We start from the raw sequence: 14,520 nt of genomic DNA, 5'->3' as shown, positions 1-14,520 counted from the left end.
GAAAATATTAAACAGGTTGTAATTAAATTGTAATTCACATGAATATAGAGGAATGGAGGTAAGAGAAAAGTGATAGTCCATTTTAAAGAAAGGGTTTTAAATGAACTGTGAAAATGAGAAATACACTCAGTAGAGTAGATCTTATGTGTAATTGTCCCCACATTTGAGTGTTTTATTAATTTTTGTGGATAGTGTTTAAGAGGTTTTGGTATCTGGGATTGGGCAGTTGGTGCTTTTAGTACAGAGAGTTTGCAAGATAATTAGTATTTATAGAATAAACATAGCTGGATCAGGAATGAAATTAGCAACATTAACATTAAAAATTGTCACCTGTAGATTTCAGACTCAACAGTCTGTCAATCAGTGGAGCAATACATATCTCGGTGTTATTGTTTCAGACTCTTAGCAGACACAGAAAATCAGTGCTGCATCAATTTGCACTCAGGTCACGTTGTCAACTTTCTAGAATCAGCTAGAAATTATTTTTAATGAAAGCAAACATTCTGGAGCAGATTCCCGTTGAAAGTGGTGAATTCTGCAGTTAATAATGGCTCTGACTAAAACCGTTTCTGCTATGCACTGTATGGTATGTAATAAAGTTTCTGTGGTTGCAGTTTGTACTCATGCTTTTATGCTTAATTTCCACATGCAGGATAGTTCAAAAGTAGATCTTTTATTGTGTGACTAGTACTAATAGAAGTGAGTGAAGTTTAGAAGAAGGAGGGTCTTTTCTTATTTTTGAGATCAGATTGTTGTTCTTTCTACTAGATGATTGTGTATTGCTATAACAACTATATTTAATATTTTTCCATATATAAACATAAAAAGGGGTAGGGGGGCAAGTCTTACGTTTTCTTTTCATATTTTGCCTACCTGCCCGGATTATAATAGTGACCATTTACTTATTTGTCTCTGAAACTGAATGCTTGCGAGGAAGACTTAATTTTTAATTTTTTGTTTTTATATCATTGCCCTAGGATGAGTTAATACATAAAAAGGTAAATAAACCCAGCCAATGCAGGTCAGATGTTAACTGTATTACATAAGCTGTTCCCACTCTATGAATGACATTTTAAAGTAGGAACCTGTTTTTCTAAATATATATAGATCAAAGTTCTCGGTCTAATCTTTTGTTGGGTTTAGTATTACTCTTTTTATAGGTATCTGAATATTTCCCTTGTCAAATTTTTCAACTAGACTTGTAACTTAAAGATAACACAGGCTTCTTTCTATCTAGTCACCTGTTACATATTTTATGAGTGCTAAAGAACCTTCTTAGATGTTTGTTTTTGTACACCCTGGAGCTGTTTGCATGAGTAAGGATTGCATCTATGTTTATAATACCACTTTCAGAAAATATTCCTGCCAATTTTATTTTTCATAATTAGCATAGATCAATTAGAAGAAAAAAAATCTTTAATTGACTGTAATGATGCATTTGATTTTTGCTGAGGTGCAAAAAAACCATTTTTTTCCCTTCCAAGTGAAATTTAGTGCCTGTGTAATATGCTAGAATGACATCACTATACCTTGAAGCCTGTGGTTTACATAGTAAGTGCAGATGAGCAGTGGAAGTTCCCAGTACTGTTCTACCAATCTGCCTCAGCTCAGTTCTGGGAGGGCCACTAATAATTGAGAGTAATTGAATATTCATGGCCTGTGCAGTCCTTGGTCGCTCTGCTAAAACAGCTGACAAGCCCATTTTGCTCTGGCAATAATGATTTTTAGCGAAGTTGGCATCTGTAATACTTCAGGGAGTTTCTAGCTTCTTGGGATGCTAGAAAAAGTCTGCCTTTAGTCTCATACTTTGCCATGCATCAGAGGCACAGTACTTTATAGTTTAATAGACATTCTGTTGTGGCGTGGTACTTGCTTACTTGACAGTGTCATTTTAATGTTGCAAGGTTTTTCCTTAACATGCTTGGATTTATCACAAAAGATGTATTTAATCCACTGTTTGTGCCACTCATTGTATATCACCATACATCCCTGTATTTAGAAGAATGTTTTTTTCTGCGAGTGCCAGGTTTAGCAAAAGTATCTGGTTTCTGTGCCACACAAGCCAACCTTTTTTCAGTGTCTGCATATGTGGTAGCTAGATGTATTATCTTTTGCTAAATGGGCCGTGAGTGCATAGACTGTTTTGGCAATAAATTCTAAATGACTTAAGTTTCACGATTTAATGTCTTAAAACATTCAGACTCGTTCATACTAGAGAGATTGACTTGAAAACTCATCCTTCTGATCTGGTTTATTATATTCTAGTCTAGAAGCTCCCTCCCACTCTTACAAGAATGTGGAATAGTTACTGTTCTCAATCATGGACTAGATGCTCCCCTCGGATTTCTAGAAATGAGCTGCATATTGGTCCTCATAGTGGGCTAAGTACCTCTCCCCCTTGTCACTGTAATAATGTGAGCTGGTTACTACTATACTATCTGTAGTACCTGTGTTGCAATTTTAGTTAAACCAGAACTTTTCTACATGGCCAGTGGAAGCATGAGCTATTCAATGTGGTTCTACTCTGAAAAGAGACTGTAAAAATGACATTGTGAGATTCCATGTTTGTCTGCTCAGTTTATAAGTAGCAGTATGATTTTTTAAATTGCCTGTTAATGTTTCATTGCCAGTCAAAAAGATTCTGTCCTCAGGTAGTACAATTATAAAATAGGCTAGAATTTGACTTTCAACAGGAATTTAGTTAACTATTTAATTCATGTGTAGGGAGGAGATTAGAATCCAGATTGCTTTGTTGACTGTCTAGTCTATTCAGGGAAATCTTATTTTTGTCTTTAAAGTTAGTATATATGACTGAATATAAGCAGGGATCAGAACTAATTGACTAAGAAATTAGTATTTCTACATAGTTACTTTCCAGAATAGAAATACACTTTTAATTTGTATTAATTTCCAAGGTTTGATGGTTTTTGTAACCTTTTGTTTCGGAGGAAAAGGTTGGAAGGTAGAACCTGCCTCTATTTCTCAATGCATTTTATGTTGTCCCTCTATGTAGATTATAATCTCCTTGGTGAAGTCCCAGATTGTCTTGTGTTTTGTACAGCACTAAACTCAGTGACTTTCAATAAATAACCTTTTTCAAGTGCATTTTTTTAAAGTTACGTTTGGTTTGTGAAAAATGAAAACAACCTTTGGACAGTTAACCAGGCAGATGTTGATTTTTGGTTTGAATTCACATCTGAGAAATTTTTGGGGATAAACGCTCTAAAATGTAAAGAAGTGGTGCTGTGCCTTAACCTACAGGTTAACTGATCATGTGATATGTTTAATTCATTCCAGAATTAACTAGTTGTGAAATCTACCATGAAGTAAACTACATTTTAAAGCATTTTGAAAGCCCCTTTCAAAAAGGAGATAGATTCTGTTGGAGGACTTGCTGAAACAGATAATCTGTTCTAAGAGGATGAGTAACAGTGCAATTTGTTTCTATTTGTTTACTAATTGTAACCAACGTTTGTTCGCTTGGCATGAAGGGAGCTGTGAAAAGCATGCAACCATGTTTATCAGACCCCACTTAATAGCCTTGCATGGTGTTATGCAAAGGTTGAGGCTTTGGGGAATAAAAGAGAATTACCAGTTTAAAAGTTTCCAGGAAAGCTTGGTTCACGATGATGAGTGAACCTCTAGAATCTTTTTTTTTAAGCTCTCCCTTTTACTCCCCCATGTAACAAACTGCTTTGGGATTGTTATTCTTTGGGGTTTTGATGTTGCTCAGTAAGTATTTAAAAGTGGTTAAATTAAGGCGTGTAGGTTGGGACATATTGAGCACATGTCGTTTTGCAGAGACTTCTTAGGTATATATGTTTAATGTTAAGAAAATTGTTCTAATTCACTTAATACACTAAAATTTAGAGCATCACCTGTTTTCTTGCAAAGCAGTTTTCTATAATTTTTTTCTTGTACACTGTCAACCGTGTAGAAATATACTATGCGATTTATGGTACTGAGCTCGGGTGAAGTGGGTGGATCTTGCTAGGAAGAAAGGATAGTGTATGATGTCATCTCCTCCGTCCTTTCAATATAAGATTTTACTCCTGCCTTGAGCAGCTGACAAGACTGCAGCTATTTAACCGACTATGCTGCTGAGGGCTGACTTGCCTTTCAGGTTTTTTTGGTGATACTGTTTCATGAAATAATTTGCCTTCCTATTTCAATCTACAGTGCAAACTGGAGAGAGCAGAAAGTGATAGTGAGACTGGGACAAAAACGCATGTTTATTTCACAGTTAGTTGAGAGCTGCCTTCAACGGTAATGTGCAGATGTTGAAATCTGTAGGAACAGCTGAAGGATTTTAAAAAAAGCTGTATTGAGCTGTAGCCGAGTTGGTGCAGGTTGTGGAATTAAGAAGTGGTATAACAGAGAGACAGAACTTGGAACTGGCATTTGCAAAGAAATTGAAAAGAAGAAAAGTTTTATACACAAAATTGCTACTGGGATTGCTGATCTTGCTCTTTTTTGTGGTGAAAGTTATCATTATCTGAGAGTCCACAAGGAAAATATATTAGCAACTTCATTGATGGGAGTGGAGCTAATTTCACTGCATGGTGAAGACTGGGAAATGATCAGAACAGAGACAGAAGAGTTGGAGGGTACTGTAAGAATATAAATTTGTTTAACTGATGATTTTGATTACTATACATATGTTAAAGAAATAGGAAAGTAGCACTCAGAGAATATGATACAAGGAAAGTGTTTTGGAGAGCTAGCTATTTTGTAAGCTAGATGCGCAGAAAGATGTATTAACGTCAGTATTGCCAGCCCCAGATCTTCAAAAAACCTGAGTCAGGCTCCAAAAAATTACAGTAGACTTAAAAATAATGATTTTTTTTTAAAATTACATTTTGGGTTGCATTTATTTGCCTTGTGGTTTTAGCCTTTAGGGGTACACATTTTCATGCTTTTCTCCACATCCATGAGGGCTAGAAACATAGTTTAAAAATGAAAGCTGAGATTTTCATGTATTCACATAACTCCAGGAAGGCGGGGGTTTAAAAATAGCACCAATTATTGAAAGATGAAATAAAATCATGAGTTGGCAGCACTGAAATATTAATTCTATTAATGATTGTAACAGATACAGTTTAGAGAAAATTATCATTAGGTTTGAAAATGTACCCTTTTCACTATGGATTATAATTGAGAAAGATCTGTAATAACAGGGTAAATAAGAGAACACCTATTATACGATGAAATTGTTTGATCTTGTCCAAGCAGTGCCAAATTCCACTGGTTAATTTGTTAGTTATATCAAAGATCATAGTTAAAGGATTTGAAATTAATAAGAAATCACTTGACTTGATTTCTTAAATCTCAGGAGTCTTTTGTGAAGTAAATTTTGTGTAGCAGTTTTGTATGTATTGTTTCATTATTTGTAGCATTGTTTGATTATTTGTGTTAATAATTATTGCTATAGTCCTTTACGGACAATACAAGAAATCCAATAGTTTGTTCATTTGTTTATATAAAATAGATTGAATTATTCTAAGAAGGTGGCCTGCATACTGAGAATCAGGCTAATGAAATGTAAATAGTAGAACTTTTGGAACTCGGAGTAAAATTGTAGAAAAGACTCTCTCTCTTTGATGGAGAAGTTAGATTTTTCTTTTATTTCCAGGCTATAATGTATGAAAATAGAAATCTAGAAAGTGATTCTTACCCGTTTTAGCTGCCTTTTTTGATAGTTTTCATAAAACGATGAAATGATTATACATACCTGTCATATGTATCAATAGAATGCATTTTTATAAAGAACATTATAAAATATGGTCCCCAGAAAAACTGTAATTTTCATTTTACTATCATTTATTTTAAATGACACTTAAAAATTAGAGATTCACTGTGGTCAGACTAATACAGTACAAGAGTACTCTACTGTATCCTTCCACATGCTAATGAATATATATGACTAGCCAGATTTGTCTTACTCGACATAAATGCCTTTGGGGCTGAATTAGCGTGCGTAGGGTGTGTGGTTGTGGTTTCATTCCCTTTCTCTTTGTTCCTTGAAGTTCTTGAGCTCTGCAGGGTTAGAGGTACCTTATTGCTAAAGTCCTGTAAAGCTCCTGAGCTCTAAACATAAGAGGTTCCCTTTCCCCATCTATTGTAGAGCTCCTGAGATGCTCCCTTCCCTCCTGAGTTAAGCACCAGCAGTGTTCATAGGCAGTGCTCTGCCACAGTATTTACCTAGTATGTTAATTCTTAACAAACACACTAGGGGCTTGTCTTCACTTAAAATACTGCAGCAGCTCCACTGTAGCACTTCAGTTGAAAACATTATCTACACTGAGGCAGGGGATACTCCTGTTGACATAGGTATTCCACCTCCCCAAGAGAGGGTAGGTGGGTTGATGGGAGAAGTCATTTTAAGAGAACATGGGAGAACATGTTTAAAATGACCAGGTTAGGTCATTTTAAACGTGTTCTTTGAATAGGAATGGACTGCAGAATAAGGCCCATATAGATTTGTCAAGGGTTGTTGTACTACCAGGAGGGTCAAGTGAATATCCTTTAAAAAGATTCTTAAAAACACAATAGAAAACATTCATTTTTATAAAGATCCTTCACTCTGACTATAGTTGAGGGGTACTGTTATCAAAAAGCATATTCTACTTTAGTTACCAGCAGCTGTTCAATTAGTCAGAAAGGATTGAAATTCACATTGCAGGAATAAACAAAATTAAAATTCCATTAAGTCATTACTTCATTGAAAAACGACATGTGGCACCAACTGTGTAGTACAAAAATATAATGTTGAATGTGTAAGATTTATTTTAAACACTTTACTTTTTCAGGCAATAAGTAGTATGGATTTGTGTGCAGTCCATGATTCTGAAGTAAAATGACAGTAGAAATTTATTTGATAAGATAATAGGGAAATATTCTTTTAGACTACTAATTTTACCACCGAGACAGAAATATTTCTGAAGTGTGATTACGGAAACCATTACATGGGAGATATTTTCTGGAACTACTGTAGCTTCCTTCACAATGCATTCTTCCTTTCAGTCTGTGTGCGCGCTTTTATCAGACTTACTTTGTCCTGTCCTGGAGGTGGTGATAAAGGAAAGGTGTGTATATATAGTTGTCTTTAACTTTAAAATAAGTATCTCCACTCTCCACCCGTGGCTGGGATCTCTCTTCCCACTTTTGAAGTCATCTGCAGGAGAGGTTCATACAGAGGACACTGTTTTATTTCATTCTTTGAGGTTCACAGGTCTCAATTCCTAAATGTTTATGCAAGGAGTTTTTCCTCCATAATTTTTATTATCTTCTGTGGAACTGAACATCCGTATCAGACATTGGGATAAACCTTCTTCATTACAAGTATATATCACCTAAACTACATTAAAAGAACATTAAGCTGGTAAAGTCAAGCACTCAAAAGTTAGAAAACGTCAAAATTAAGGTGGCCATGCAACTTAATTCAGCCCCTTTGTATGTATATATTATAAGTCTTGAATGACATGATCATATACAATTTTTTCCACAGGACCTCTGCCTCATTCAGTATACGGGATGGACAGTGTTCACTGAATGAGCAGCTATTCAATATTTTATGTTATCCTCATCATTCAGTGTTTGTGGTCCCATGCAGTATTCACTGCACACCATCCAAATCCTGCCTGCACTGAATACAGAATTGTTAATTTTCTTTGGCTTTTTTATGGAGTTCTCATTGTAGCATCTTAGTTCATTACAAATGTTAATGATTTCATCATCTCTACACCCCGGTAGGGCAAGGTGATAGTGTTATCCTCATTTTACCTAAGGGAATGGAGGCATAGAGATTAAAACCAACATTATTTCAAATTTGGCACCCAAAATTAGTTAACACTTTTGACATCTTGGGCCTGATTTTTCAGAGTACTTGGGATTTTACAACACTTACATGTTTTGGAGCAGAGCTCCCATTGATCTCTGTTGCAGTTGTGAGTTCTCAGAACTTCTGAGGTCTGATTTGCATGGGTGTCTCAAGCTGATACCTAGAAAATGAGGAACACACAGTGGCCTCCTGTCCACATTTTGGTTTGTGACTTGCCCAGCATCACACAAGAACTCTGGCAGAGGCAAGGATAGAAACCAGTAATCTGGGATGGCATTCAAACTGCCCTGATCAAGAAACCAGCCTTTCTTTTCCTGCAATCCCCTGCCTCATTCATCACACACTCTCCAACTTTGAGTTTGAGTCAGAGGTCCTACAGATAACAGTATCATTCACTACACAATCCTGTTTCATTCCCCAAGCACCATCCATCCTGTGCACTTTTTGAAGCAGAGAAAAAATGTTTGTGATCATCTGTTTAAAGATTGTACCACAATGTATATACTCAAGGAGTCTGAATTAAGATTGCACAGCCAATCCAAAAAGCCTGCAACTTTTTTTTTTTTTTAAATGAGAAAGTGTAATACTTTGACTTCCCCTCAGTGGGGGGAAAATAGTGAGAGTTGACTTTTTTCTTCCACTTCCTCTTACACTTTTTCCAATGGACAAAAGTATGAGAGGAAGTGAAACAGCAGCGCTTTTCCAGTTTGCTTTTTTAAAAAAAAACATACATGCATCCTCTCTACCTCCCCCTGTGGAAACTTTTATCAAAATACAAATATGGTTAAAAAACTGAACAAAATCAAAATATTTGTGCAAACATTTTCACATATTAAAAAGACCAGTTTTGTACATCTCTGCTTGAGACCAGTTGGAACAGGCCAAGACAGAGTCCACCTCTCTTGGGGCAGGAAAAAGGGCTTCTTACAGTCAAGACCATGGCTGCTCACTGGGAGGCTATAGAAACTTTTAATTACAGTTTTCAGGAGCTGATTCCATCACGCTATGCTACCTTCCTTGCTCATAAGCCAGTGTTAGGAACTCAGGATTTTTTTGAGCTCCTTTCACGATCAGGGCAGACAGTGTGTTCTTTATCTCTTGAGCCCTACTCTCATCAGCGCTCCCTCTCCAGATTAGGGGGGCTTTGGGAGGGGGAAGGGTGAGGGGGCTGTGCTGCTGGGCAGCTTTATAGGCTTCAGCATTCTGCCTGTTCAGGTGAGGGAGGCTAAATAAGTGATTAGAAGATCTATACTGGAACACCACAGCACTCAAGCAGTGAGAAACTCACTGGTCCAGATGAATGCTTTGTTGTAGAAACCTGATTGATTTACATGTAGGGAAAAAATCTCTTCTCTCCTCTCAATCCCTTACTGTAAGCACAGTTGGTGTAGATGCTACTGCTTTTACAAGTGATGTTGCTAGCTGTGCTGTGAAACAGTCTAAAATGTCAACTCTTTGGTGGGATGATATTATGACCTTTTAAATTATGCTCACATATTTTTATGTATTTCTGCACTATTTTCAGGGTTTTGGATTCTGTGTGATACCTCAATGGTTGGAATCAATACCATATCTCATTTATGCCACCCCCCACTTCACTCCCAAAGCTGTGTTTGAAAGCAGTGAAATAGGTGTTTTTAAATAAAACCAAATACAAGTCCAACATGAATTAGCTGGAGTAGTATTTTAAAGTAGTGAGAAAGAGATGATATATATATTTTTAAAGTTAAGCAAGTAATGTGTATACTAGATTGAAATCCCACAAAGGGGGGTGAGATAGCTCAGTGGTTTGCTCATTGGCTTGCTAAACCCAGGGTTGTGAGTTCAGTCCTTGAGGGGGCCATTTAGGGAACTGGGGTAAAAATCTGTCTGGGGATTGGTCCTGCTTTGAGCAGGGGGTTGGACTAGATGACCTCCTGAGGTTTCCTCCAACCCTGATATTTTATAGTTGGAAACAAAAATCTCACTGAATGTAAGCATAAACAGACTCCATTGAGGGTTCTGCTGACATAAATTGAATGACACACATTTAAACACTTTTCTATGGAATTTCAGCATTAGTACATACTGTTGAGGGTGCATAATTCTATATGTTCTTTGGGTTCCAAAGTGATTAATGTTACTCTTGCTGTTATATTCTTAAAGGTCAAATATTTTAGTAATTTGTTTGTATCATCAATGAGACTATTGTGTTCATATGGAGCATTTTATCATGAGACAATGCTGAAGTCTTCAAGAGGAATTAATATGGCAAAAATGTATTTGCTTATATTAGCACACATTGTGTTAGATGTGGAATACAGAAAATACCATATTGTTGTCCTTCCATATACCCCCCAATAATTAATTATTTTTAAAATGACTAATCCTGCCTCTGTGCAAGGGGATGGACAGGATGAACTCTTGAGATCCCTTTGTTTCTGTGATTTTACATAGGCAGTTTTTCTGGTTGCATTTTCACAGCAGGACATTGGATTTTATGAGCATTATTTTAATTGATGTTAATAATAGTAATTCTTCTTTGAGTGCTGGTTCCTATGTGTATTCCATTGTGGTGTATGCATGTGCCCAGAGCTGGAGAATTTTGAAAGCAGTGTCCTTTGGTGTGCACATGTGTGCTGGTTCACTTTGTACCTCTGACTGAGGAGATAAAAGCTGAGATAGACAGATCACATTTCTAGTTACTTCTCACTGCCAGATAGCCCAGGTAGGAACCTTCAGTGTCCAAAAAGTGTTGGCTTTATTTCTTTATCCGTGAACCTATATTTAGGTCTGTTTAAATAGTTTGTAAAAGTTTGAGTTCAAAAGTTTTATCTAATAGTTTTTTTAGTGTTTTATAGTTAGTTAGCCTCCCCGGCATGCCCTCATTCCCCCCACATGTCCCGTTTTGGGGAGTATATCCAGGACTTTGGGCTTCAAGTTTGTGCTTACTATTGCGATCTTTCTTGGTCAGCGACTACAACTGGTGCTGCCTGTACTGCCTCAGGGATTCCCACATGTGGCAAGGAGCAATATCTATTTGTTCCCTAGTAGTACCCAAGAAAGTTGGGCACTTCACCTTAGAAAGCACCTAATTGAATAGGCCTAGAGGCCGCAATCAGACCTGGGCTGGGAGACTCCCCTGACTCAGCAAGGATTGCATTTCCTGCTATGAGGTCCAACTCAGGACCAAGAGAACATACCCCCACAGATCCCTCAGCAGGGTCTTGTCTGGAGAGTAAGGAACATGCTCATAAGCATGAGACTAAATCTTCCTCCAAATCCACTTTGTAGAATATGGATTCAAGCCTTGTCTAAACTGAACAAGTCTCTGATCTCAGACTTAGTATGTTCTAAGTCTCAGCGTGGTGATAAGAAAGCTCACAAGTCTAGGGCTCCACCAGCACCGGATGTCAGTTCGCCAGCACATGTGCTTCTAGTTCATCCCAAACACAAACCCTGGGATCTGCCACCACCAACAAAGGCTTGGTCTACACTACGCTTTTAAACCGATTTTAGCAGCATTAAACCGATTTAACGCTGTACCCATCCACACTACGAGGCCCTTTAAATCGATGTAAAGGGCTCTTTAAATCAGTTTCTGTACTTCTCCTCGACGAGAGGAGTAGCGCTAAAATCGGTATTACCATATCGGATTAGGGTCAGTGTGGCCACAAATTGACGGTATTGGCCTCCGGGCGGTATCCCACAGTGCACCACTGTGACTACTCTGGACAGCAATCTGAACTCGGATGCAGTGGCCAGGTGAACAGGAAAAGCCCCGCAAAATTTTGATTTTAATTTCCCGTTTGCCCAGCATGAAGCTCTGATCAGCACAGGTGGCAATGCAGTCCCAAATCCAAAAAAAGCTCCAGCATGGACTGTACGGGAGATACTGGATCTGATCGCTGAATGGGGAAACAAATCTGTTCTATCAAAGCTCTGTTACAGAAGACGAAATGCCAAAGCATTTGAAAAAAAAATCTACAGGCTACACAGTGCTGTGTGACAAGCGTAACGGGAAGCCAGAGACTCAAATGGACGCTCATGGAGGGAGGGAGGGGGTACTGAGGACTCCAGCTATCCCACAGTCCACAGCCATCTCCGAAAAGTATTTGCATTCTTGGCTGAGCTTCCAATGCCTGTAGGTTCAAACACATTGTCCAGCATGGTTCAGGGAATAGCTCATCAATTTACTCCCCCCCCCCCACGTGAAAGAAAAGGGAAAGAAATCGTTTCTTGACTTCTTTCAATGTCACCCTATGTCTACTGAATGCTGCTGGTAGACGCGATGCTGCAGCAGTGAAGAGCAGTATCCACTCCTCTCCCCCTTCGTGGTGGCAGACGGTGCACTAGGACTGGTAGCCGTCCTTGTTATCAACCCGTGAGTGCTCCTGGCTGGCTTCAGGTGAGGCTGGCCGGGGGCGCCTGGGTGAGAATAGGAATGATTCCTGGTCATTCCCAGTAGATGGTACAGAACGGCTGGTAACCGTCCTCATCATAGCAACTGGGGGCTGAGCTCCATCAGCCCCCTCCCTTTCCTGTGTAAAGAAAAGATTTTGTCCTGCCTGGACTGTCATAGCGGTGGGAGGCTGCCTCCCCCTCATTTTATCTCAGTAACAAGTCACTGTTTCTTATTCCTGCATTCTTTATAACTTCATGACACAAATGGGGGGGACACTGCCACAGTAGCCCAGGAAGGTTGGGGGAGGAGAGAAGCAACAGGTGGGGTTGTTGCAGGGGCACCCCCCGTGAATGGCATGCAGTTCATCCTTTCTGCCAGATCTGGCATGGAGCAGCTGTGCTCTCTGATACACTGGTTCTCTAGCACACTTGCCCCATATTCTAGGCAGGAATGACTCTATTTTTAGAAACCATAAAGGAGGGATTGACTTGTGGAGTCATTCCCATTTTTGCCTTTGTGCCCCCGGCCGACCTCAGCCAGGGGAACCCATGATAGCAGCAGACAGTACAGAACGACAGATAACTGTCATCTCATTGCCAATTTACACCGGCAGCAGATGGTACAGAATGACTGATAACCGTCTCTGCTATCATGCAAAAGCAAATGAATGCTGCTGTGTAGCGCTGGAGTATTGCCTCTGTCAGCGGCATCCAGTACACATACAGTGACTGTAAAAAAAAAAAAAAAAAAAAAAGCTGAACGGGCTCCATGGTTGCTGTGTTATGGCATCTGCCAGGGCAATCCAGGGGGAAAAGGACGCGAAATGATTGTCTGCCGTTGCTTTCCCGGAGGAAGGAATGACTGACGACATTTACTCAGAGCCACCCACGACAATGATTTTTGCCCCATCAGCCACTGGGCTCTCAACCCAGAATTCTAAGGGGCGGGAGAGACTGCGGGAACTATGGGATAGCTACGGAATAGCTACCCACATGCAACGCTGTGGAAATCGACGCTAGGCTCGCACCATGGACTCACACCGCCGAATTAATGTGCTTAGTGTGGCCGCGTGCACTCGACTTTATACAATCTGTTTTATAAAACCGGTTTATGTAAAATCGGAATAATCCCGTAGTGTAGACGTACCCAAAGACTGATCACTGAGAGCATCTGTTATCCTCAATACTGTCTTTGTCTTCAGTGGCTGTGGCACAGACTATCTTTACTGAGTGTTGGGTGGACAGAATGCCTCTCACTTCAGGAAGAGCCAAGACTTATGCTCCACCCGAGGACATCTTCGCTGTCCCAGATCTGGAGTTCTTACTCCATTGGGTCCCTTCCTCCACCAGGAGAGCCAGTTCTAAGAATGTCTTCGTAGAATTGCAGGGGAACTGCAGATTCCTCTTGAAGAGATTGAGGATCCTCATCACAAGCTCCTGGACGTGCTTCAATAGAATAATGCTCTTTGTTAATGAAGCCATCCTAGAGCCAGCTAGGACAGTCTGGCATATCCCAGCTTACCTGTGCTTCTACCCATAAGAGGGCAGAGAATTGGTACTATATCCTAGCCAAAGGGGTGGGATTTCTGTTTTCTCACCAGAGGGTAGCCGTGTTAGTCTGGATCTGTAAAAGCAGTAAAGAATCCTGTGGCACCTTATAGACTAACAGACGTTTTGGAGCATGAGCTTTCGTGGGTGAATACCCACTTCCTCAGATACATGCATCTGAGGAAGTGGGTATTCACCCACGAAAGCTCATGCTCCAAAACGTCTGTTAGTCTATAAGGTGCCACAGGATTCTTTGCTGTTTTCTCACTCTGTCCCTAACTCTTTAGTGGTCCAGGCTGTCACGGAGAGATCTAGCCAACAATACTCCTTATCTACCCTGACTGGTGATGCAAATGTCTCAATTTATTGGGTGGGGAAGGTCTTTTCTTCTTCTAGTTTCCAGTTCAGCATAACCAACTATGTATGACTTCCTGAACTATTCAAACTTCATGGTGGGCTCCAACCATTTTCAATATAGAGTATTCCCTTTTGGCACTGCTACCATGCCCCAAGTATTTATCCAGGTGTTCTCTGTAGTAGCAGCCTATATCAGACGCCATGGTTTCATCATTTTCCGCTATATTGGTGATTGGCTTCTTATTGTCAGGTCATGCCAAGAGGCCTATATATCAACTTTGACAATGGTGCAACTCCTCTCTTTTTTGGGGATCAGCATAAATGCTGAAAAATCCATCCTTATCCCAACACAGGCTTTAAACTTCATTGGGGAGTCCTTAAATTCAATCATG

The 14,520-nt window shown here is 39.4% G+C and overlaps 1 protein-coding gene across 6 annotated transcripts in view; it reads left to right on the top strand.

Annotated features, from left to right (window-relative positions):
• The window catches only part of MYO9A (myosin IXA), a 455,555-nt gene that overhangs the window by 80,127 nt on the left and 360,908 nt on the right, over positions 1 to 14,520 (top strand). The gene's annotated exons all lie outside the window — the stretch shown is intronic.

This window comes from Gopherus evgoodei, chromosome 10 (assembly GCF_007399415.2).
Source record: "Gopherus evgoodei ecotype Sinaloan lineage chromosome 10, rGopEvg1_v1.p, whole genome shotgun sequence".
NCBI lineage: Eukaryota > Metazoa > Chordata > Testudines > Testudinidae > Gopherus > Gopherus evgoodei.
Note: the sequence above shows the minus strand (reverse complement) of the source record. Positions and strands in the feature narration are given on the sequence as shown.